Source organism: Sapajus apella, unplaced genomic scaffold (genome assembly GCF_009761245.1).
Source record: "Sapajus apella isolate SASKATOON/1434 unplaced genomic scaffold, GSC_monkey_1.0 scaffold1, whole genome shotgun sequence".
In the NCBI taxonomy this organism is placed as follows: Eukaryota; Metazoa; Chordata; class Mammalia; order Primates; family Cebidae; genus Sapajus; species Sapajus apella.
In genome coordinates, this window is record NW_022436941.1 from 82,183,148 (window position 1) to 82,209,024 (window position 25,877).

Here is a 25,877-nt window from a genome sequence, read left to right on the forward strand (position 1 = left end):
CGTCACCACGCCCAGCTAATTTTGTATTTTTAGTAGAGACGGGGTTTCTCCATGTTGGTCAGGCTGGTCTCGAACTCCCAACCTTAGGTGATCCAAAGTGCTGGGATTGCAGGCATGAGCCACTGAATCCCGCTGAAAAATATTTGTTAATGATGACCTTAATCCTTTAATTAAAAATACCTTAAAATGTAGTGGTGGAGAATATCAGAAGAAACTAGTTGAGTTGGCTTTAATGAATCTGTTCCCTTGTCCTAATTTTTCTTCTGCTGCTAACTCTCCTTTCTTCAAGTAAAGACTAATTTTTTTTAAGCAAGCAAGTTGTGAACACCTATTATGTGTACTGTTCCAGGGAGCTACAGTTATGAGTAACAAAATCTCAGCCAGGCACGGTGGTTCACACCTGTAATACCACTTTAGGAGGCTGAGGTGGGTGGATCACCTGAGGTCAAGGAGTTTGAGACCAGCCTGGCTAACATGGTGAAACCCTGTCTCTACTAAAAATACAAATATTAGCTGGGCATGGTAGCAGGCACCTATAATCCTAGCTACTAGAGAGGCTGAGGCAGGAGAATTGCTTGAACCTGGGAAGTGAGGTGGAGGCTCCAGTGAGCAGAAATTGTGCCATTGCACTTTAGTCTGGGCAACAAGAGCAAAACTTTGTCTCAAAAAAAAAAAAAAAGTCTACTCTCATAAAGCTCTTGTCTATGGGGATGTGCCAACCAAAATTCTCCAGATTGCACAGATAAAACAATTACAGAAACTGTTAAGTATCTTAGGTTCTATTTTCTGAGGGTCTGGTCAGTATCCCAGAGACTCCATAAAACCTGCCTCTCAATTACTGGGGTTGCTGCTGCTAAGAGCCCTGATTTTCCTGGGTTTTATTCCCTGTCAGAATTGGTACAATGTAAGGGGGGGAAAATACAAAAGCAGAGGGGAGCACTCCACTTCATTTAGAGAGATTCTTTAAATGAGCAATAAAAACAATGTTTCATTAATAGGAAGTTTTCATTTGTTTTTTTTTTTGTTTTTTTTTTTTTTTTTTTTTTTTTCCTTTTTGTTGCATTTATTTTAAGGCTGAATTTACTCCCGTGCCATAAGTTTTTGTTTCTTCAGTTTCTTCTGGGATATCTTCTTCTTCTGGGCAACCTCCTCTTCTGGTTTAGGAACAATCTGTTCCTTTTCAGTAAGGATCATCTCAATGTGGCAGGGAGAACTCATGTACGGGTTAATTCGACCGTGAGCTCTGTAGGTCCGGCGGCGCATCTTGGGTGCTTTGTTCACTTGGATATGCTCAATGACCAGAGAATCTACATCTAAACCCTTAAGTTCAGCATTACTCTCCGCATTTTTAAGTATGTGCAGCAAAAATTCAGCATTCTTTTTGGGCCACCGGCCTTGTGTCCAGCCCCACTGCTTGGCCTGGGCTTCAGGAGGTATTTGATAGAGGAGAGAAATGGAGGCCACAGGGTGGGGCCTAAGACAAGACTTTCACAGCCAGAGGGTGTATGATGGAGGAGAAAGAAACAAAATCCGGAATGGAACCAGACAAACTTGCAGCAAAGAAGAGAACAGGAAAGAAAAGGAGAAGCAGATAGAGGGCCTTGAACATAAGAAAACAAGGTTTTTAGGTCAGGCGCGGTGGCTCATGCCTGTAATCTCAACACTTTGGGAGGTTGAGGTGGGTGGATCACTTGAGCCCAGACCACTCTGAGACCAGCCCGGGTAACGTGATGAAACCCTGTCTCTACAAAAATACAAAAAATCCTGAGTGGTGGTGCACACCTGTGATCCCAGCTACTCAGGAGGCTGAGATGGGAGGATCACTTGAGACCAGGAAATAGGGGCTGCCGTGAGAGCTGTGATGGCACCACTGTACTCCAGCTTAATCGACAGAGTGAGGCCCTGTCTCAAAAAAAAGGTTTTAGTTGAAGTCATAAACAAGGGAAAGAAGGAATGATAACAGCTGAGGTTCTGTGCTGCAGGGCTTGGTCTAAGGGCTTCACATTCACTGCAAATAGCTAGTGTTTCTCAGGTGCTCACTCTGTGCAGCCACTGCTCTAAGCTCAGGACTTACAGGAGTCATCTTCTTTCACCCTTGCAGCAACGCTTCAGGTAAGTAACATTATTGTGTCCAATTTACAAAGGGGAAGGTCATATGATGAGGAAGTGTCTGGGCCAGGATTCCAGACCAAGCAGTCCAGCCCTAGACCCTAGACTCGTCATCCCTGTGTATACTGCTTCACCCAGGTAGGCGGGCTGCCACCAGGACAGAGCTCACCAAAACCATGGGCTCCTCTTCTTCCTGGGCAGTGCATGACAGAACTGTATCTCCCAGCCCTTTACAGTGAGGCGAGGCACAGGCTGATTCTTTTTTTGTTTTTGTCTTTTGAGGTTTTTTTTTTTTTTTGAGACAGGGTTGTTGCAGTGGCATGATCTGGGTTCACTGCAACCTCCTTTTCCCGGGCTTAAGCGATTCTCCCACTTCAGTCTCCCGAGTAGCTGGGACTACAGGCGCAAGCCACCAACACCTGCTAATTTTTGTATGTTTTGTAGAAATGAGGTTTTGCCATGTTGCACAGGCTGGTCTCCAACTTCTGAGCTCAAAGCGATCTGGCATGGACTGAATCTGAATGTGAGTCTCTGTGATGTGCCTGGCTTCCCTAAAACCTCTGACAGCGTCGTTCACAAGCTCTCTTGGGAAGTCAGATGCAGAGGACCCAGTAGAGGACTCTGAGGCCCCTAAAGATGGTGGAAACACTAAGCATAAGCCGTCTGAGTCCAGTTGCAAAGCAACCAATTGGACTTAACGTTTTCAAGAAGTAACTGTCTAGTATTAAACCAGTAAGATTTTAAAAGTATTACAGGCCATGTGGTGGCTCATGCCTGAAATCTCAGCACTTTGGGAGACCGAAGTGGGTGGATCACCTGAGGTCAGGAGTTCGAGATCAGCCTGGCCAACATGGTAAAAACTCATCTTTACTAAAAAAACACACAAATTAGCCCCAGCTACTCGGGAGGCTGAGGCAGGAGAATTGCTTGAACCCAGGAGGCGGAGGTTGCAGTGAGCCAAGATCACGCCACGGCACTTCAGCCTGGGAGACAAGAGCAAGACTCCATCTCAAAAAAATAAAATAAAATAAAAGCTATTGCAGTAGTTACTACTTCTGATTAATACAATGGCCAAAGTCAATAATGATTCTATTAAAAGATGATTTTTATCAGTATGCTTTAGAGCAAGAAGTTAGGACTGGAATTACGACCGGAGATAACCAGAACACCGTGAGAATGAACAGATAGGCATCGTTCGATTGATTCAGTCATTGCGTCACCTCGCATTCTAAGGGAAGAAAGTTTTTATCACAACCTCTTTTTTTTCTAGAAAAGCTCCTTGTCATCTGTAAGTGTGAAGGAGAATCTCAGCAAAACATTAGAGTGGTTATTGGCTTTGTTGCAGAGCTGATGAGGGAGGAATCTACCCTCTTGGAGGCTGAGGAGGCATGTTAGCCAGAGCTGGTCGACGGTGTGTCTCTTGGTGGAGACAACCTGAAACTGTCAGGGGGGATCCCTGAGACTGAAGCAGGGATCTCTGTGTTCCAGCCATCTTTTCTTTCCGTCTCCCAGTTGCAGAGAGGTCAGTGAGAGGCTGAGTTGGGTTCCATCCACGCATTTTGCATGGGGGATTTCTCCAGGCCAAGTTCCACACACTCCTCACTGCTCTCAGTGTTTGCCTAAATATCCAAGGCCCTGACACACTTTCAGCTCCAGACAATTGCCTCTTTGATGTTTGAACCACTGAGTCACTGCTGTTACTCGGGGCTGTGACCATTGGTAACACAGGAGGAGAAAGGGTGGGGAAAGGGGACCTCTAAGGACCTTTGCTGCCCCATCAACCACAGAATGCTTGCCAGGCTGTACTGGGAGATGTCCCTCTCTTCCCACATCCGGCCGGTCACTGTAATAACACACATGGAAATGGCTTATGAGCGGTAGGGGAGAGGCAATTTGATACTATTAAATGGAGAACTCAGAAGAAAAGGAGAAGATGAATGGGGTGCGGCTATTGCCTACTCCTCTGTTTTCCTGCCTAGAGGTGCTTGAAAGATGCTTCTGGATTCACCTCTGCCACGGGGGTGGGAGAAAAACCAAAGTACCCAGAACGAAGGCTCCATGAAAACACTGGCATCTGAGAAGCCTGCAAGCCTAAATCCCTGGACAGGGTTGGACCTAAATGTTCTCTGAAGGCGAATAGAAATGATCTTGTCTAAAACAAGGGCAATCTTTGAACTCTGTCTTTAGCCTCCTAGGCTTGGCTCTTGGTCAAGCACTGCAGTTATTTAGGCTGGCAGGGACCCCAGTCTAATTTTTTTAAAAAAGCAATCACTCTTTTATGTCCTGCAGGAGCAATGAGCCAGCTGGTATCCTGAGTGCCTTCCCTGAGCCAGAGGATTCTTGATTCTTGACAGGTTTTTTTTTTATTTTTTTATGTTTTAAGAGACAGTGTCTCTCTCTGTCCCCCAGGCTGGGTGCCTCACTGCAGCCTCAAACTCCTGAGCTCAAGGGATCCTCCTACCTCAGTTTCCAGAGTAGCTGCAATTATCGGTGCATGCCACCACACCTGCCTCTTGACTCTGTTTTAAAATACTCTAATGTCTAGCCCTAGTATGATTTCTTTCAATGTCTTCTGTAAGTAGTTGTCAATACCATAAAATCCTCAACCTTTGGAACTGAAAGAGATCTTGAGAGTTCATTTTCCTCATTTATAAAATGAATATGTTGGACCAGAACATATTTAATATCCTTCCAGCTGTGAAAGTCTATGATTATGTATATATGATACATGTGTAGACGACACATACATGTAAAAGGAAGCCATAAAGTATCGTCACACTTTTTTTTAAACAAACATTCCAAAACGTATATGTAACCCATTTTTGGAAGAAGTTGGTCTCAGCAGAATATGAACGTGGAAACAATTTTAATCTTGCCCATCACACCATAGTAAACTTATTCCATAGATCATTTTTCCAGGCTGTAGACACAATCTCAGGAAGGTCCCATAGCTTTTCCAGGCCTGGAAGCAGTCTGTTTTTTTGGAAGTTAAGAACAGTTTAATATAAAACTCCAATTTTATTCTCATCTTAACTTCTAGCTCAGGTTTGCTTCAGGCTTGGAGCCCAGCAGTGGAGGACTAGGTACCCTTGACGGCTTCTCTCCCCATCCCCTTCCTCTACAACTTGCTAGCCAATGATTAGACCCTCAGGGTCAGACCCAAGGAGCGAGGAGAGGAGAGAGAAGGGTGCAGTCTTGCAAGGCCAGCAGAGCTGCGCTCTGGCCTCAGTGCCCTGCAGGTGCCAGGTGCAGCAATGCTTCTTTCTCCAATGAGACTTCTTTTTTTTTTTTTTTGAGATGGAGTCTCACTCTGTTGCCCAGGCTGGAGTGCAGTGGCACGATTTTGGCTCACTGCAACCTCCACCTCCCAGGTTCAAGCGATTCTCCTGCCTCAGCCTCCCTAGTAGCTGTGATTACAGGCGTGCACCACCACACACAGCTAAATTTTTTTGCATTTTTAGTAGAGATGAGGTTTCACCATGTTGGCCAGGCTAGTCTCCAACTCTTGGCCTCAAATGATCTGCCTGCCTTAGCCTCTCAACGTGCTGGGATTACAGGTGTGAGCCACCGTGCCTGGCCTCCTTCTTAAAGATCATTGGCTGGACATGGTGGTTCACACCTGTAATCCCAGCACTTTGGGAGGCCAAAGCAGGCGGATCACTTGAGATCAGGAGTTCGAAACTAGCCTAGCCAACATGGCAAAACTCCGTCTCTGCCAAAAATACAAAAATTAGCCAGGCATAGTGGCACACACCTGTAATTCCAATGACTGGGGAGGCTGAGGCAAGAGAATTGCTTGAACATGGGAGGCGGACGTTGCAGTGAGCTGAGATCGCACCATTGCACTCCAGCCTGGGTGACAGAGTAAGAGACTCCACCTCAAAAAAAAAAAAAAAAAAAATCACCCTGTTCTGGAAAATCTTTCCTAACAAGATACCCAAATGGCGCTCAGGGGATCGGAGGAACACACTTTATTACTCCAGCGGGACCAGAAGGGTTCACACCTAAAGTCTGGACCCTGGCTAAGAAAAGTCCACAGTTTTTATAGGTGAAAGGGCAAGGGAAGCAGCTCAGGACTTTAGACAACGCAGCAGGTTTTAGACAACGAGGCAGTTTCTCTTAAGGTTTTCCAGTTAGTAAGCAATAGGCGAGGAGCAGAAGGAGAAAGAGGCAGTTACTAACAAAACTAGGGTAAGTTTTAAAAATAGGGAGGATGGCTGACAACGTGCTGACAAAATCCCGGGCAAAATTTCCACTTCAGTCTCACTCAATCACCCGAGCTGGGAGCAAGTCCTCTTCTCCGGCTGGCAGCTTGCATCTCCCATTAGTCCCTAGATTCTGACTATTCATGCTTCTTCTGGGGCCCATTCTCTGTTCTGGAAGTTTTCTTGGGCAAGATTCATTTTAAGATGATACTGGTTCCTATTAGGTGTGTAGGAAATACGCACTCTTGCAGCCTGTTCCTGAGATAACTTCTTTACTCACAGGTGAGTTTCTCCTGACAGTAATGTCTTAGAAACCTTCCCTGTGGCTGAAGTTGGTGGTGGGCAGGAAGTCGGGGCAGGGGGAGGACTTGAAACATCTCTGGAGGACCAGAGGTAAAGGCCCCAGCAGTCCAGCTTTCCCCAGGGAAAGTTCTCTCCATCAACTTTTCAACTTCAAAACAACCAGTTGATTTGAAGCCTAGAAGGGATAATGGGCTACTTTGTTCATACCTCCTAGCAGGTCCTGCCTGGGAACTCTGGCATCTCAGTTTAGGATGAAGAGACTTTTGACACCTCTCTTGATAATACTCACAAACAGGTAAGCAGCAGACCCTAGAGAAATTTAAATTTCTAAAGGGTCATTGTCTTCAGTTATAACCAAGATTTCACATAAAACAACTCTTCAGGCTCCATTTAAGAACATTTGAATATTTCAATTTTATTCCAATTCAAACATTTCTAAGGAAAAGAATAAGTTTGACGATCCAATTTTGAGTTTACATGATTCCACTGAATGAGTTTTTGAGTTTAAGAATAAAAAGTAGGCCGGGCATGGTGGCTCACACCTGTAATCCCAGCACTTTGGGAGGCCGAGGCGGGTGGATCACGAGGTCAAGAGATCAAGACCATGGTAAAACCCCGTCTCTACTAAAAAATACAAAAACTGGCTCGGCATGGTGGCGCACACCTATGGTCCCAGCTACTCGGGAGGCTGAGGCAGGAGAATTGCTTGAACCCGGGAGGCGGAGTTTGCAGTGAGCTGAGATTGCGCCACTGCACACCAGCCTGGCGCCTGGCAACAGAGCAAGACTCTGTCTCAAAAGAAAAAAATAATAATAAAAAGTAACTGAGATCTAGTAAAATAAAACCAAATAAAAACAATATTTTGGCTTGGCTCAGGATATTAATTTTGTTTGTTCAGCTTTCAGTTCAGATCCTGACTATAGCACTGACCCTATTGACACCTTTCTCCTTGGTCTGAATGGTGGTTTAATTAAGAAGCTTTGCATGGTACAGTTTCCTCTCTCTGAAGATGGAAATGGAGTGACTTAATTCAGGGAGCCTGGCTGCCCCCGCTAGGTCTCTGCATAGTGTTCTATGATAAGTGTGGTAAACGGCGCCCTGGATGGCAACCACAAATGTCAGGTGTCTAAGATACAATTATTTATAGCCTCTGCCAGATGCGCTCGAAATATCAGACATCTAAACATCTATTTGCTCCAGGAAACCCTTGAAAATTCCACTAACTCATAAATAATGACTTCACTGTGCCCCACAATGACCTCCTTTTACCCAGTACATACTAGCAATTGCATTTCCATAAGCAAACCAAAAGAATAGTTTATTATTCATTTAATTACTAGAGATCGGAAAAAGTGACCAGCTCAACAATTTTAAAAACAATCCCTAAACAAGTACCATTGTTAAGTGATGCTAATTTGGCATTAACATTTCCAGGCACCTAATGCAGGGCTAGATGCATATTGTCAACATATATCAAGGATAGCCAGGAAACCTATCACCCTGATGTCAGTGTTGCTTAATGTCAGGGATTAGTCCTTGGGGCTTTTATGTACCAATCCCTAGAAAAGTGATTTCAGGTTTTTTTTGTTTTTGTTTTTGAGATGGAGTTTCGTTCTTGTTACCCTGGCTGTAGAGCAATGGTGCTATCTGGGCTCACTACAGCCTCCGCCTCCTGGATTCAAGCAATTCTCCTGCCTCAGCCTCCCGAGTAGTTGGGACTACAGGCGCGCGCCACCATGCCCAGTTAATTTTTTGTATTTTTAGTAGAGACAGGCTTTCACCATGTTGACCAGGATGGTCTCGATCCCTTGACCTCGTGATCCACCCGCCTCGGCCTCCCTAAGTGCTGGGATTACAGGCGTGAGCCACCGCGACCGGCCAGTGATTTCAGTTTTAATCACCACTGCAGAAAAAGGAGGAAACAAATGAAAATGATCTTATTTAAATACCATTTCAGTAGAAGAAACAAGAAAGTGGTCTGGCTTCTTTCTCTATCCGTGGAAAACAGCATGGCCCCCAATAAAGTGCTCTATGAATATTCTGTATGATGAAAAGTGAGGGGGCTGGGCCTGGAGGCTCACACCTGTGATCCCAGCACTTTGGGCGGCAAAGGTGGGTGGATCACTCGAGGTCGGGAGTTCAAGAGCAGCCCCTCCAACATGGCGAAACCCTGTCTCTACTAAAAATACAAAAATTAGCCAGGGGTGGTGGCTCGTGCCTGTAGTAGTCCCAGCCATGCAGGAGGCTGAAGCAAGAGAATCACTTGAACCCAGTAGGCAGAGGTTGCAGTGAACCAAGATCACACTACTGCACTCCAGCCTGGGCAACAGAGCGAGACCAAGTCTCAAAAAAAGAAAGAATGTGAGGATAAAAAATTTAATATTTCAGGACAGACCATGTCATTGAACCACTTTTTCCCCAGAAGCAGTGGTTGGACTCACAATCATCTATTCGATAACTATTAGTCTATTTACGCTGAACACTGTGCAAGGTGTGGGAAATGATTCTATCAACCAGACATGTTCCTTTCCTTGAGGGGCTTCCAATCCTTAGCAAACAGGCATTGACAATAAAGCATGATAAGACTTTTGGTGGGGGTGCTCTGTTGGCCCTTGGGAGCACCTAAAAATCAGGAAAGGCTTTAAGAAAGATTCATATCTCTAACGTGAAATCCAACAAATGAGTTTCAGTTAGCCTGGAAGGGGAAAAGAGAAACATTTTAAGAACTACACATAAAAACCTCAGAGATGAGAAGGGTTGTTTAGAATAGTACAATGAGCTCAGTGTGACTGAAAGAGGCAGGGGTAGGGGTGATGGAAAAACGGCCAGAGAGGCAAGCAAATAACACAAAATGCAGATCCTTGAAGGTCACATTGAAAAATGTAGACTTTGTCCTTAGGATTACCCTCTGTCAAAGGGTTTATGTCATAGAGGGGTGATGGGTGACACACTCAGATGTGACTGTTTACAGAGGAGGCTGGCTGTAGTATGAAGAATGGAAAGGAATGGGGCAAAAAAATGGAGTCAGGAAGACTAGTTAGGAGATTGTTGAATTGACTTGGCGAGAAAGAGAGGAACTCAAACTAGCACAGAAGCAATAAGAATAGAAAGTACAGGCCAGGCGCAGTGGCTCAAGCCTGTAATCCCAACACTTTGGGAGGTCGAGGTGGGCGGATCACCTGAGGTCAGGAGTTCGAGACCAGCCTGGCCAACATGGTGAAACCCCATCTCTGCTAAAAATACAAAACTTAGCTGGGCATGGTGGTGCATACCTATAGTCCCAGCTACCCAGGAAGCTGAGACAGGAGAATCACTTGAACCTGGGAGGAGGAGGTTGCAGTGAGCCGAGATCGCACCACGGCACTCCAGCCTGGGTGACAATAAAGACTCCATCTCAAAAAAAGAAAGAAAAAAGAAAAAGAATAGAAAGTACAGTTGTCCTTCCATACCTTCCATATACGTGGGGAATTGTTTCCAGAACTCCCCAATCCCATACCAAAATCTATCCATTCTCAAGTTCTGTAGAACCTGAGTATATGCCCTCTATGTGAGTGAGTTTCACATCCTGCAAATAATGTATTTTCATTCTGCATTTGGTTGAAGAACATCCACGTAAAAGTGACCCCCCACAGTTCAAATCTGTGTTGTTCTGGGGTCAACTTTAAATGGATTTGGAGACATTCAAGAGATAAAATTAATGGGTCTTGATTGACTGGGCATGAGAAATATGGCAGAGGGAAGAGTCAACGATAACATCAGAACTCTAGTTTGAGCAACTGGAGAAAGGATGGAGCCATTCACTGAGAAAGAGACTATAGTTGGTGAGCAGTCTTGGGAATGGAAATGATGAGTGTTAAATGCTGCGAAGACTGCCATGTGCAGGCCGGCATGGTGGCTCACGCCTGTAATCCCAGCACTTCGGGAGGCCAAAGTAGGTGGATCACTTCAGCCTAGAAGTTCAATACCAGCCTGGGCAACATGGGAAAACATTGTCTCTACAAAAAAAAAAAAAAATTAGCTGGGCATGGTGGCACATGACTGCAGTCCTAGCTACTCAGGAAGCTGAGGTGGGAGGATCACCTAGGCCTGGGAGGCTGAGGCTGCAGTGTGAACCATGATCATGCCACTGCACTCCAGCGTGGGTGACAGAGTAAGACCCTGACTCAAAAAAAAAAAAAAAAAGACTTCTATGAGGGGATAACATGTAGACTATTGATTTTTTTTTTTAGTTTTCCAAAGATTCTACAATGAACGTATTAACAGAAAAATAACCCACAAAGGATTCTAAGAAGTTGTGGTAAAAAGATAGATGTCACCAAACCAAGAAAGACAGTTTTCTTTTATTTTGTTTTGTTTGTTTTTTGAGACAGGCCCTCACTCTGTCACCCAGGCTGCCAGGCTGGAGTGCAGTGGCACAATCACGGCTCACTGCAGCCTTGGCCTCCTGGGCTCAGGTGATCCTCCCACCTCAGCCTTCCGAGTAGCTGGGACTACTGGTGCATGCCGCCATGTCTGACTAATTTTTATCAATTTATTATTATTATTATTATTTGTAGAGACAGCGTTTTGCCATGTTGCCCAGGCTGGTCTTGAATCCCTGAGCCCAAGCAATCTACCCACCACAGCCTCCCAAAGGGTTGAGACTGCAGGCATGAGCCACCTCACCCAGCAAGAAGACAGTTTCAAGAAGGCCATGGTCACCAATATCAGCTACTTAGGGTTCAAGTCGGATAATGCTGGGAAAGCAGCCTTAAAATTGAACAACAAGGTTGTTAGTGATCTTGGCTGGACCAGTGTCAGAGGAATATGGCGGCAGCAGCCAGATTTCACAGAGAGTTTCAGGCTGGAGGGCAGGGAAGTGGTGGTGAGTGCGGACACCTGTTTCAACACACTTAACTGTAACCAAAACAAGTCAGATAAAGAAGTGAATTAAAGGGGTGGGTGTAGCTAGCGAGCATAAGATTTTAAGGATAGAGGACATTTGGTCTTGTTTAAATGCTGATGGCAATGAATCAGCAGGAAGTGAAACACCAGGAGAGAGAAGGAACTTGCAATGCAGCAAAGTCAGTGAGGCTGCAGGAGAGATTTAGAGCCTCGGAACTGGCTTTGTCAATGAGACGTGTCTTTATGATGGACGGGAAGGAGGAAATAATGAATTCCTCTGCAGGTACGTTTGTGACAAGAATTTGAGTGAGTTCCTGTCTAGTGGCTTTTAATTTTGTCTTATAAAGTAAAAGAAAAAAAATCCCCTGATTTAAAAAAAAAAAAAGCGTATGTGCCAACTTGACAATTGCAGTTATCTCTGATTGCGGTTTTGCTTAGGAGTAAAAACAAAACTTGTCATGAAGTTGTTCTCTTTCCTTCCTTCAATAGGTAGGTCTTAACTCTCAGCTATCAGCTGTGGTTCCAGGTGGCGTCTTGGCCAAGGTCCAGTGAGCACTGTGGGAACCACCACTGCTACTACTGAATTCCGAGTGCCACCTGGATCACAGATTTGATCGCTGTGTGCTCAGTGAGTCTTCATTCATTGAAACGTTGGGGAAGGACAGTGAGAGGAGTGTTTTCTGAAGCTCAAGGAGATCTGGTGGCCCTGGGACAGGATGATTGAAGTGAGTGCTGACCTCAGAGAAGCAGAGGTAAAGGAAAAGAGGAAAAGAACCTAAAGATAGAAGTCCAGAGAGACCCGGCACCATCTACTCTTAGACTCTCACAGTCAGTTTCCTGAAGCCCACCCTGCAGGTTATCCAGAACTTGAAGATGCCAACTAGTTGCCCTGCTTTCTCTCTCACTTTGTCAATTCTATGTTTGTTTTGTAATTCTTTCAGTATTCATTGACTTCAATAGAGCACTAATGAGCTATAAAGCACAAGTGATGATTCCGTTACTTAGTGAGCTTCATAATATACTCGCAGAAGCCTAAAGCTGTTTTCACAGACTCCCTGGTTCCTTTTCCACTGTGGCTTTCCCCAGGGAGGGGAATTTTCACTCCTCTCAGAAGACTCCAAAGGCCGTACGTACTGCTATATGTGCAGGTGACCGAGACCCTATCCCAGAATGTGCATTCAGAGGGCCTCCACTTAAAAGCAGTTTTCAAGAGCATAGGGTCTGAGCCAGGCAAGTTGGGGCGTGCCTGTAGTCCAGCTACCCAGGAGGCTGAGGTGGAAGGATTGCTTGAGTCCAGGAGTTCAAGGCTGTAGCATGCTATGATTGTACCTGTGAGTAACCACTGCTCTCCAGCCTGGGCAACACTGTAAAACCTCATCTCTTAAAAAAAAAAAAAAAAAAGTGTAAGTTCTGTCTTTCATTGCCATTCTCAGCAACCTGCTTTCCAAACTAACCATATAATAAAGTAGTGGCCAAGCTGTTTGCCAAAATGCCCCAACCACCAGATCTTAAGGAGCAAACAGAGAAACTTCTCCCACTCCTGGCCTTCTGCCCTCCCTCTGAGGATTGGGTTTTTGTGTCCCACAAGGAGAGGGTGCCTTGGGAGGTCACCTGACCCCTCACCCCCTCCTCTACTCACACACACACATGCACACACACCCTCTCTAAGCTGCTGCAAAAAGGACAGGCTCAGACCCACCTTATTCAACGCTCTAGAGAAAAAGATTGCCTAAGCTTCTGCAATGACTCTTTCAAAATCAAATAACGCTCTGATTTTGCCAGCCACTGAAATAAAAGTAGGAAAATAGAGTGTGGGGAACAAAAAGAGGAGCCTTGCCACAGACAGAGAGGAAAAACAAGAAACAGAATTAATTAAAAGGAAGAGCCAGAAAATGGAAAGGTTTAACTGATCCATACATTGAGAATTTAGCTAAAAGTATAAATTCTCTCTTCTCCATCCTTAATTGCCTGTGAAGCATTTTACCATGTTCAGGAAGAATAAAATGTGATCTACTCCACCCATAGACAAATAGCTCTTGGAGGGTTTTTTCTTGTAAAAATTATTATAGACACCCAGCCTGACCAACATGGTGAAACTCTGTCTCTACTAAAATACAATTAGCTGGCCATGGTGGCAAGTGGTTGTAATCCCAGCTACTTGGGAGGCTGAGGCGGAGAATTGCTTGAACCCGGGAGGCAGAGGTTGCAGTGAGCCAAGATCGTGCCACTGCACTCCAGCCTGAGCAATAGAGTGAGACCCTCTTTCAAATAAATAAATAAATAAATAAATAAATAGACCCAAATAGAAATCCAGGCCAGGTGCAGTGGTTCATACCTATCATCCTAGCACTTGGGAGTCTGAGCACTTGAGGCCAGGAGTTCGAGACCAGCCTGGCCAACATGGTGAAATCCCATCTCTACCTAAAATACAAAAATTAGCTGGATATGGCGGTGCACATCTGTAATCCCAGCTACTCGGGAGACTGAGGTAAGAGAATCGCTTGAACTCAGGAGGTGGAGGTTGCAGTGAGCTGAGATTGAGCCGCTGAGATCGAGCCACGGCGCTCCAGCCTGGGAAACAGAACAAGACTCTGTCTCAAAAGAAAAAAAAAAAAGAAATCCAGTGAGCCAAAGTCAACAGCTAGACATTCATGTCAAGCTGGAGGAAACTGTCCAGCCCACACCCCTGGTGTCGTAACTCCACTCCTCTTTGTGCCTGGAACGTTCATGTTTTCTTGCTGACCTTAGCCCAAGGCCTCTGATCTAAACACACAGCTATCCGAACCGTCACCTCCTCCATTCTCTCCCTGCTGCAGCTTCCCACCCCCTCCCTTACCTAAGAAACGAAAAGTAGATCGTTGCTTTTCCTGGCTGATTTCCTGGGGCACCTCAGGCAAGACAATTCTCTATTGACCTTGTGGCAGAGACTACGGCCCCAAACCTTTACATTTTTCAAGCAAATCAATGGAAACTTTTTTTTTTTTTTTTGCTGGCAGGAGCAGCCACTGGTGTGATGTGTCTGCCTGGAGATCATCAGTCCTGGGGTAACAGGGTTTGGGGGGTGCTGCTGAATCTTAACTTCACTTGGAAAACAGGTTGTTTTTCTGGGATGAATTTAAGAGATGTATTGAGTTAGGAGGAGTGGGTTTTAACTTCATTTTGAAAAATGGCTGCTGTTTGCTGCTACCGGTAAGGAGCCCCTGAGCCCCAAGTTCCAAGGCTTTCTCAGCAGCATAAGTGAAGGACCTGGGGCTTCCTGAGGTTGTTGCTGGCAGCCGTAGGGAGAGCTGTCCAGGCCCTGCTTTATTGGAAGGCTCACACGAGCTGACTGCAAGGCCAGGAAATGGACCTCCAAGCAAAAGATGAGAGGGCTCAGGATAGATGAGCCTTTAGCCTTGGGTGTCAGTACCCTGGGGATTTGCTCCTGGATAATGGAGGCAAAGAGAAGGATAGAAATGGAGGGTTTCTAAAGTGGAGGAGACTCCCACAGTGGTGGCTATGATGCATCCTTAAGTCAGCTCTATTTTGGAAGCCTGGTGAAGTTTAAATAGCACCATGAAAACGAGACTTTCGAAAGTACTGGCCTGATTTCTTCAACAAGTCGATAACATAACATGGGGGAAAAGGGGAAGAAAAGTTAGAATCAAAACAATTAAATGCAATGTGTGGCCTGAGAAGCTTCTGGTTTGAATAAACTAGTTATAAAAGACCTGCTGAGGGCAGTTGATATTTCGGATCTTTTTTGTTGTTGTTAGTTTTGAGACCGGGTCTTTCTCTGTCACCCAAGCTGGAGTGCAGTGGCATGATTATGGCCCACTGCAACCTCTGCCTCTCAGGTTCAAGCAATTCTCCTGCCTCAGCCACCAGAGTAGCTGGGACTATCTGGCTAATTTTTGTATTTTTAATAGAGAAAGAGTTTCACTGTTGCCTAGGCTAGTCTTGAACTTCTGAGCTCAAGTGATCCACCTGCCTTGGCCTCCCCAAGTACTGGGATTACAGGCATAAACCAGCGTGCCCAGCCAGGAGCCATTACTTTTATTTATTTATTTTCTTTTTTGGAACAAGATCTTGCTCTGTCGCCCAGGCTGGAGTGCAGTGGTACCATCATGAGTCACTGCAGCCTTGACCTCCCAGGTTCAAACGATCCTCCTGGCTCAGCCCCATAAGTAGCTGGGACTATAGGTGTTCACCACCACACCTAGCTAATTTTTTATATTTTGTAGAGACAGGGTTTCGCCATGTTGCCCAGACCAGGAACTATTATTTATTTTATTAGGTGTGATAATGTGTGATAATAATATAGAATACAGTATTATGGTTCTGTGGGGGAGACATCCTTAGAGATCCATATATAAGTATTTAGGGGTAAAATATCATTATATCTGAAATTAACTTTTAAATATTTGAGCAAAAAAACTGACGAAGTAAATATGGCAAGGTGTAGCAATCAAGGTAAATCTGGATAAAGGAGTATTCACTATACTATTCTCTATACTTTTTGTTTATTTGAAAATGTGCAATTTAAAAGGTTACAAATAAAAAAGTCAAGGACAGTATAGGAAGAGGGGAAAAGTCCCCATGCAGGTTCCCGAGCAGATCCCCGACACCAATTTACAGGCCTATGGGCCAGGCTCAGAGCCAAGAATGGAGGGATGAATAAAATCCAAGTTGTTTTGTTTTGTTTTTGTTTGGTTGGGTTTTTTTAAGAGACAGTCTCGCTCTGTTGCCAGGCTGGAGTGCAGTGGCATGATCTCGGCTCACTGCAACCTCTGCCTCCCAGGTTCAAGCCATTCCCTTGCCTCAGCCTCCGGAGTAGCTGGGATTATAGGCACAAGCCAACACACCCAGCTAATTTGTATTTTTAGTAGAGACAGGTTTCACCATGTTGGCCAGGATGGTCTTGATCTCTTGACCTCGTGATCTGCCCAACTCGGCCTCGCAAAGTGCTGGGATTACAGGCGTGAGCCAGCCTGTTTTGTTTTTTGGAGACATGGTTTCACTGTCGCCCAGGCTGGATATTGGCTCATGGATTCCTGGGCTCAAGCAATCCTCCCACCTCAGCCTCCCAAGTAGCTGGGATTAAAGGTGCATACCAGCATGTTCCACTGATTCTTTAACTTTTTTTGTAAAGTCAAGGTCTCACTTTATTGCCCAGGCTAGTTTTGAACTCCTCGCCTCAACCAGCCCTCCTTCAGCATCCCAAAGTGCTGGCATTACAAGCATGAGCATGAGCCACCTCCTGTGACAAAATCCAGTTCTTATTCTTCAGGAGATAACAGTTTAGTGTGAAAGGCAGACAGAACACGTGGAAATGGGGCTACGTGAAAGAGAGTCATCAGACGAGACGGCAACCTAGCTTCATATACCCCTGGAGTAGCATAAAATCTGAGAAGGAGAGAACACGTTTTCTTAGGGTCTCTGGGTAGGGGTCACTGATCAACAAAGCCTTTTCTCAGAAAAGCCAAAACTAGGTCACAAGAAAGTGAAGATGATCTTACAGTGCCACAGAGACTGCTGGGCAGGCCCAAAGGTTAAGGCAGGAGCTGACAGTGCTCCCCAGTCAATCCATCACCCATCCTGGTACCCCGCTTTCCTAACCCAAAGGCCCTGGCCTTGAGTTCCAGATCCCTGCTATGCTTTCGGGGAAGGGCTGCAAAGTAAACCTTTACCCCTGCTTGGGGCCCCAGGATCCAGATATTTTTCTTTCTTTTTCTTTTTCTTTCTTTCTTTTTTTTTTTTAAGACAGAGTCTCGCTCTGCTGCCCAGACTGGAGTGCAATGGTGCAATCTCAGCTCACTGCAACCTCTGCCTCTCAGGTTCAAGCAATTCTTCTGCCTCCATAGTAGCTGGGATTACAGGCATGTGCCACCATACCCACCTAATTTTTTTTGTATTTTTAGTAGACAGTGTTTCACCGTGTTGCTCAGGCTGATCTCGAACTCCTGACCTTGTGATCTGCCCACTTGGCCTCCCAAAGTGCTGGGATTACAGGCATGAGGTCCAGATATTTTTCAAACAACACATAATTCCCCTCAAGTACAACTAATCCACTTCCTGTGAGTGCTTTGACCTAACAAGAGGCAGGCGAGACCAGTAAGGAGCTGGAGCTACTCCAGATCAGCAGGTTAAATATGTCCTCACAATTCCCAGGCAGCGGTCCTCACAGCCCACCTAATGATCCAGAACCCCACTGCTTCCAAAAGGAGTAACAGAGACATCTGGAAATCATCTAATGTGCTTGGTTAAAGGGAAAAAGAGGCCGTAAATTACTCAGAAGACCTTTTACAATGGCCTTAGCACCGTTGGAATACTACCTCGGAGAGGCTGGAGAGGAAACTTGGAGAACTTCTAGTCCAACCTTCCACCCAGCATGGAGTCCCTTTTACATCACAGTTTATGCCACATTGATCCATCAGAGAGCAGGTTGCTGTTTCTCCTAAGGAGAGGCCACACCTATAATTACAGTTAATCTGCAAACTGAGACATTGGCACTGGAGACTGATGATCAAGAAAAAAATGAAAGAAAACAAAATGAACATCATTTCACACCGAGATCTTTCTTTGCTAAGGAAAATACTTTCCAAGTTTATTTTCCCAATATTGGAGTGTGAGCTAAAGAGATCTGAAGTTTTTCTGGCTAGGGACAAGCCTTCAACTTTAAGTACAATGTAGCCACCTTAGATTGGGTTAGGTCCCAAAGGTAGAAAATGTGTATGCGCTGCCGGGTGCAGTGGTTCACGCCTATAATCCTAGCTCTTTGGGAGGCCGAGGCGGGTGGATCATGAAGTCAAGAGATCAAGACCATCCTGGTCAACATGGTGAAACCCCGTCTCTACTAAAAATACAAAAATTAGCTGGCCGTGATGGTGTGCGCCTGTAGTCCCAGCTACTCGGGAGGCTGAGGCAGGAAAATTGCTTCAACCCAGGAGGCGGAGGTTGCGGTGAGCTGAGATGGCGCCATTGCACTCCAGCCTGGGTAACAAGAGCGAAACTCCGTCTCAAAAAAAAAAAAAAAGAAAAGAAAATCCGTACACGCAATTTTAAGATCCCTTTAATTTCTAAAGTAAGATATAGAGTCAGAGTTTCTTCCAGCATATGAACCTAGTTCCACGTCCTGCTTGCCCTGTGTTGTTGTTGCTGTGTTAGAGACGGGGTCTCACTGTGTGTCCCAGGCTAAAGTGCATTGGCATGATCATAACTTGCTACAGCCTCAAACTCCTGGACTCAAGCAGTTCTCCTGCCTCTGCCTCCTAAGTAAGCTGGGACTACCAGCATGTACTCCCATGCCCAGCTAATTAAAAAAAAATTTTTTTTATACAAACAGGGTCTCACTATGTTGCCTAGGCTGGTCTAGAACTCCTGGACTCAAGCAGCCCTCCCACCTCGGCTTCTCAAAAGTGTTGGGATTACAGGCGTGAGTCACCTTGCCCAGCCAATGTTGTATTTTTTAAAAAGAAGTAGGGCATGGTGGCTCACACCTGTAATCCTGGCACTTTGGGAGGCCAAGGCAGGAAGATCACATGAAACCAGAAATTCCAGACCAGCCTAAGCAACATAAAAAAAATTAGCCAGGTGTTCTGGCACATGTCTGTGGTCCCAGCAGCTCAGGAGGCTGAGGTGGAAGGATCACTTGAGCTCAGGAGGTTGAGGCTGCAGTAAGCCATAATTGTACCACTGCACTCCAGTCTGGGCAACAGAGCAAGACCCTGTCTCAAAAAAGAAAGAAATAAAGAAATTCATCTTGAAGCAATAGAATCACACTCAGAGACAGGTACTTAGGCACTCTGAACCCGCAGAATAGAGACTCATCCAGAAAAGGCAGGTGCCAGCCTCCTGGTGCATACACACCCTAGGCCATGAGCCCTGGGAGAGCAAGGGCAGGCAGTACCACTGCACCAAGTTGCCTTCTTCCTCTCTCACTTTTTCTAGTGCACATATATTTGATTTTTCAAAAGCTAAAAACACCAGTGATATAATTCCAGACAGAAGTTTAAAGTGTTCCATTTTCATTAGTCCATTTTCTTGTTCTATTTTGTAAGGTCTCAGTAGGATTTCTACAGTTGTATTATGACTGAGCATAAAAAAATAGAGTCTTTGCTTTCTAGGAGTGGGCAGTAAGGTTGAAAGAGAAGAATCTAGAAGGCTAGACTGCCAAAGAACAATACAGAGCAATTTCCAAGCAAATAGCACCACGTTGTGTGATAAGAAGTGCTAAGGCTATTCCTGGAAGTGAAATCACTGCAAGCCCAGGAGAACTTTGGGAGTAAATGGGCCTGAGCTGAGAGGCTAGGGCCTCCGATCAGACCAGCGTGGCAGTGTTACGCTGCCACTTACTAGCTATGTGGCTTTCTAAGTCTCAACTTCACTTCTCTTAATTGGGGATAATAATAGTTACCTCCTAAGGCTGTAATGAAAATTAAATTAGATAGTGTATGTAAGTGCCTGGCACATAGTGAGCACTCAGTAAATGCTATCATTCTAAACGAGGCCTTAAAGCATGAGTGGAATTTAAACAAGAAGACAGGTGGGGACAAGAAAGTAGAGACCAGTCTTTGTGGTCATCTGGAGTGAAGATAATGTGGAGGATGTAAAGCAGTGCTGCCCTGGCATGGGCTTTGATCCTGGTTCTCTTACTTCCTTGTGATCTGGGGCAAGTATGTGCTTTAGTTTCCTCATCTGTTAAATGAAGCTGACAATATGTAGTCAATTACCACATGGGATTAAATGAGATATTATATCTTAAATGTTCAGCGCAATATCTTAGAAGGTACACATGAAAAACTGGTGAGCTGTGGGGGACTCTGGGGAAAAAGATTAGGGAGCAAGAATGGAAAGGAGACTTATTTTATGTACATCTCACCTCATGCCCTCCAATTTCTTTAAATGTTTTACTGGATGGAGATTACCAATTGAAAAAAAAATTTAATCTCAAAAAACATATCCAAAAAAATAAACGCAAATAGAAATCCAGGACAGGTGCAGTGGCTCATGCCTGTAATTCCAGCACTTTGGGAGGCTGAGGCGGGCGGATCACTTGAGGTCAGGAGTGTGAGACCAGCCTGGCCTACACAGTGACAAATCGTCCCTACTAAAAATACAAAAAAATTAGCCGGGCATGGTGGCAGGCACAGTGTAATTCCAGCTACTCGGGAGGCTGAGGCAGGAGAATCACTTGAACCTGGGAGGCAGAAATTGCAATAAGCCGAGATGGTGCCACTGCACTCCAGCCTGGACAACAGAGGGAGACTCCATCTCAAAGGGAAAAAAAAAGCAGAAAAAAAAAGAGATCAATACATAGTACAGAGCCTAGTACAAACCTAGTACATGTATGGCTACAGTATACTAATCTATCTCACATGGAATAAGACCACATTCTTTCTCACCCTGCTAAAAGAGTACAGAATAATTTCAGTAGAAAGCCAAAATCTGCCAAAGTAACATTTTGAAAAATAAGACTTTCAGAGCAAATGCTGAAATCATGTTTAGCTTCTTAAGGACACAAAGTCTTCAAATACTTAAAGTAATTTTAGCAGAATCTATTTAGACAAAAATAATTAATTAACCTCATTACAATTTGTTTCCTTTAGGCATTTAAGCAATCCCAAGAGGATTTCTACTTGTTTTCTCAGCTATTTTAACTGTTAAGGAATATGCCTTAAAATAATAAATTCATATTTACTTTAAAAATTATTGTCTACTTTACATTTTAAATCAGATCAGATCTCTTTGGGACTATCCTGAGTTACTGAGAGTTCAGTGTAGTTGTATGCCTCAGAACAATTAGCAAATGTTTCTTCTCCCTACGTTGGACCTGAGCTTACGTTTGCTTTCCTCTCCTTCTTGTGTATTGCTCCCCATTTCTTTCCTACACAAAGTTTCCTATAAAAAAACATTTGTGGATAAGCTTGCTATGGTCTTATCAGCAGCTCTCAAGCAAAGATGTCAATTCCAAAATGTTTCCCCCAGAGACCCATGGATCAGAAGGTTAAACCAGCCCTGAGGATCCCAAGCGCTGCCTCCCAGCCCTGGATCAGCCCTGTCCCTACTGGGCATTCACATGTATCTGGTTCCCTGGCATGTACAACCTTTTGGGGGCCTGGGAGGGAATCACTGCCAGGACGCAGCTGCAAGGACTCAGTTACTACAAGGCACCATAGCGTATTGGGAATCTTCCGGTGTTCAAATGATATTTTACTTTTTAAAAATCTGATCATTTTACATTCTATGTTAAACAGTCATCAGCGAGCCTTGTCTTCTTTCACATAAACTCGACCTATGACTCTTTCCTCCTACTACAGGAAACCTATTGTGTGGCAAATATGCCAACACTGCTTAAATCTCGGAGTAAAATTACAAGAAAAAAAGAGGAAACACCCTAAGCCTAAACCACATGCTTGAGGTTTCATTTTAAAATAGGCAGATCCTATTCTAACTTTTCTCCAAGTCACATGCAATATTTTTCTAGAAGTACATTTTGCTTTCTACTTTTCAGGTTGGAGGTTGTTTTTTTCCATCTGGCTTTTCCGCTTTCAACCTTGTTACAAAACTGAAGTCAACATTTTCACAGCTTGTCAATGGAAACCTGATTATGCCTCCTCATCTCAAGAAGAAAACATAAAATTGATTTGAATAGAGGACAAGATGGTACAGAAAATGCATTCAGATTTATCAGACTTTCTTAACTTCCTGCTGTTTGCCTTACAAAATAGAGCAAATCTCATATTCCTCCTGTTTAGCCCCAAAACACTTCCAGGGAAATTCTGTCACGTGACAGCCAAGGATACCCAAATTTAGAGCCCTGCGTTCTGAATGGGGACACACGATCACTTTAAAAAGAATGAGACTGGGAGCTATTATTTCTTCCAGATGGATATGAAATCATTTTCTGTTGTTGTTTTTTTTTAATATATGTATTTTATTGCACTTTAGGTTCTGGGGTACATGTGAAGAATATGCAGGATTACTGCATAGGTACATACATAGCAATGTGGCTTGCTGCCTCCATCCGCATCACCTATAACTGGCATTTCTCCCCATGTTATTCCTCCCCAAATCCCTACCCCCTACTGTCCCTCCCCTAGCTCCCCACAACAGACCTCAGTGTGTGATGCTCCCCTCCCTGTGTCCGTGTGTTCTCATTGTTGAACACCCACCTATGAGTGAGAATATGTGGTGTTTGATTTTCTGTTCTTGTGTCAGTTTGCTGAGAATGATGGTTCCCAGGTTCATCCATGTCCCTACAAAGGACACGAACTCATCGTTTTTTATGGCTGCATTTTATGACTGCATAGTGTTCCATGGTGTGTATGTGCCATATTTTCCCTGTCTAGTCTATCATCGATGGGCATTTGGTTTGGTTTCAGGTCTTTGCTGTTGTGAACAGTGCCACAATGAACGTCCATGTGCATGTGTCTTTGTAATAGAACAATTTATAATCTTTTGGATATATACCCAATAATGGGATTGCTGGGTCAAATGGAATTTCTTTTTTTTTTTTTAATAGAGACAGGGTTTCACCATGTTGGCCAGACTGGTCTCGAACTCCTGACCTCAGGTGATCTGCCTGCCTTGGCCTCCCAAAGTGTTGGGATTACAGGCGTGAGCCACCACGCCTGGTGGAATTTCTATTTCTAGATCCTTGAGGAATTGCCACACTGTCTTTCACAATGGTTGAACTAATTTACACTCCCACCAACAGTGTAAAAGAGTTCCTATTTCTCCACATCCTCTCCAGCATCTGTTGTCTTCAGCTTTTTTAATGATCGCCATTCTAACTGGCGTGAGATGGTATCTCAATGTAGTTTTGCTTTGCGTTTCTCTAATGACCAGTGATGATGAGCATTTTTTCATATGTTTGTTGGCCTCATATATGTCTTCTTTTGAAAAGTGTCTGTTCATATCCTTCGCCCACTTTTGCATGGGTTTGTTTGTTTTTTTCTTGTAAATCTGTTTTAATTCTTTATAGATTCTGGATATTAGCCCTTTGTCAGATGGGTAGATTGCAAAAATTTCTTCCCATTCTGTTGGTTGCCGGTTCACTCTAATGATTGTTTCTTTTGCTGTGCAGAAGCTCTGGAGTTTAAATAGATCCCATTTGTCTATTTCGGCTTTTGTTGCCATTGCTTTTGGTGTTTTAGTCATCAAGTCCTTGCCTATGCCTATGTCCTGAATGATTTTGCCTAGGTTTTCTTCTAGGGTATTTATGGTGTTAGGTCTTATGTTTAAGTCTTTAATCACAGATGGATATGAAGTCATTTTCAAATAAATAAAGGCATTGATTTCTTTGGGGTCTTGTCAACAACGGTTCAAAGTGTGCAATGTCAGGAGAAGGTAAACACTTAGTCTTCTAGGAAAAGATGATGAACTTAGTGATGGGAATTGAGGCGATTTTCCATATAGCCATGAATTAATGAAATTTCAGCTTGGGCGAGGGGCCTCACTTGCACAGGCCCCCAGTAATGCTGGGGGTTAGTTCCTGGTGGGAAAGGGAGGGCGGATTACAATCAGGAAGTGTTTCTCTGTAAGTATTTCTGGTAAAGTGTTTAATCTCAGAAGAAAAGGACGTAGATCTCCGTGGCTTCAGTAACTTGCTGTGATTTATTTCTCTTTTCATATATTTATTTTCATACCATCTTTTATGTTTATATGTTCTTTTCCTTAAAGAGAGTGCCTAAAATTATATAAACTTTAGGCCTCACATAAAATCTGGCTCCACCATTATTTAAGAATAAATAATTTTTAATTTCAATTTATGTACTAGTCTCAGGTCCTCATTTCCTTCATTAGTGGCTCCCATATTACATTATAACATTCAGCCAAGCTATGGATTGAAAATTTAGAGGGGTGTGTGTGTGTGTGTGTGTGTGTGAGTGTTGGCAGGGAATCAGTGATATTAGGGCTTTGAAGGCAGGGCTGTCTCCTACTAGAAATTAGACTCTTATATTTTTTCCTCACTAAAACATTGACATGTCCTAAACTGGCAGTATGTTTGTGGTTCTTCAAAGTTATGGACACAGACTGATACTTCAAAGAAACCACCACCTCTACCCACCCTGTCCCAGGAACTGCCAGACCGAGAGATGCTGTTAGAAGAAGCTTGTCACTGAATCTCCTCTAAGGATATAGTTGAGTACATTATTCAACATTTCACTCTTTTACCGGAAGGCTCTCCAAAGAATTTTTCTGGTCTTAGTTCCAGGAATGGTTGTACTTCTTTTGGGCCACTGGCCTTTCAATGTTATCAACTATGTGAATTGTATAACCAGCCACAGTTCTCACTCTGAGTTGTTTACTAGTAAGCCCAAAGTTAAATCTGCAGCCAGCCAGGTCATGCCTAGTCATTATGGTATGCTTTTGTAGTCACGTTCCTGACTCCATTTTATTCTTTTATTTCTAATTATTATTCATGGTATGCTGTTACGTTTTACATATCCTTTCCCAAGAGAGCAAGGATATGATTTAATAAACCATTCTTTTTTTTTTTTTTTGAGAAAGAGTCTCGCACTGTCATCCAGGCTGGAGTGCAGTGGCACAATCGTAGCTTACTGCAACCTCCGCCTCCCAGGTTCAAGCGATTCTCCTTGCTTCAGCCCCCCAAGTAGCTCAGATTACATGCATCTGCCCCCATGTCTGGCTAATTTTTTTGTGTTTTTAGTAGAGATGGGGTTTCACTATGTTGGCCAGGCTAACCTCGTCATCTGCCCAACTCAGCCTCCCAGAGTGCTGGGGTTACAGGCGTGAGCCACTGCGCCCAGCCTAATAAACCATTCTTCTGTTGTTTTTGTTTGTTTGTTTTTTGTTTTTAGGAAATGGGGTTTCACCATGTTGGCCAAGCTGGTCTTGAACTCCTGACCTCAAGCAGTCACCTGCTTCGGCCTCCCAAATTGTTGGGATTACAGGCTAGAGCCACTGCGCCTGACCTAAACCATTCTTTTATTTTCATTTTTTAACTTTCTTTATTTATTTTTTTAAAGACGGGGTTTCACCATGTTGGTCAGGCTGGTCTTGAACTCCCGACCTCAGGTGATCTGCCCGCCTTGGCCTCCAAAGTGCTTGGATTACAGGCGTGAGCCACTACGCCTGGCCCTAAACCATTCTTAAAGGCTTTCTGGGTATAGTTTATCATGGGTAACTGGATTTGTAGCAAAAAATCTTTGTATACCACACCAAAAAAAAAATATGATTTTGAAAGAAGGTGACTGCCTAGTTTGAGACCAGCCTGGCCAACATGGCAAAACCCTGTCACTACCAAAAATACAAAAATTGGCCAGGCATGGTGTCTTGGGCCTATAATCCCAGCTACTCAGCGGGTGAAGCAGGAAAATCACTGGAACCCGGGAAGCCGAGGTTGCAGTGAGCCCAGATCACGCCCCTGCA

General features: G+C 44.3%; 1 long non-coding RNA gene across 1 annotated transcript; it reads left to right on the forward strand.

Annotated features, from left to right (window-relative positions):
• The first annotated feature begins 6,164 nt into the window (after nucleotides 1–6,164).
• LOC116553247 lies at nucleotides 6,165–22,114 on the forward strand. The gene is made up of 4 exons (XR_004269675.1): nucleotides 6,165–6,596; nucleotides 6,835–6,912; nucleotides 12,530–12,627; nucleotides 21,800–22,114. It is a non-coding gene; the product is annotated as an uncharacterized LOC116553247 (long non-coding RNA).
• The last annotated feature ends 3,763 nt before the right edge of the window (nucleotides 22,115–25,877 follow it).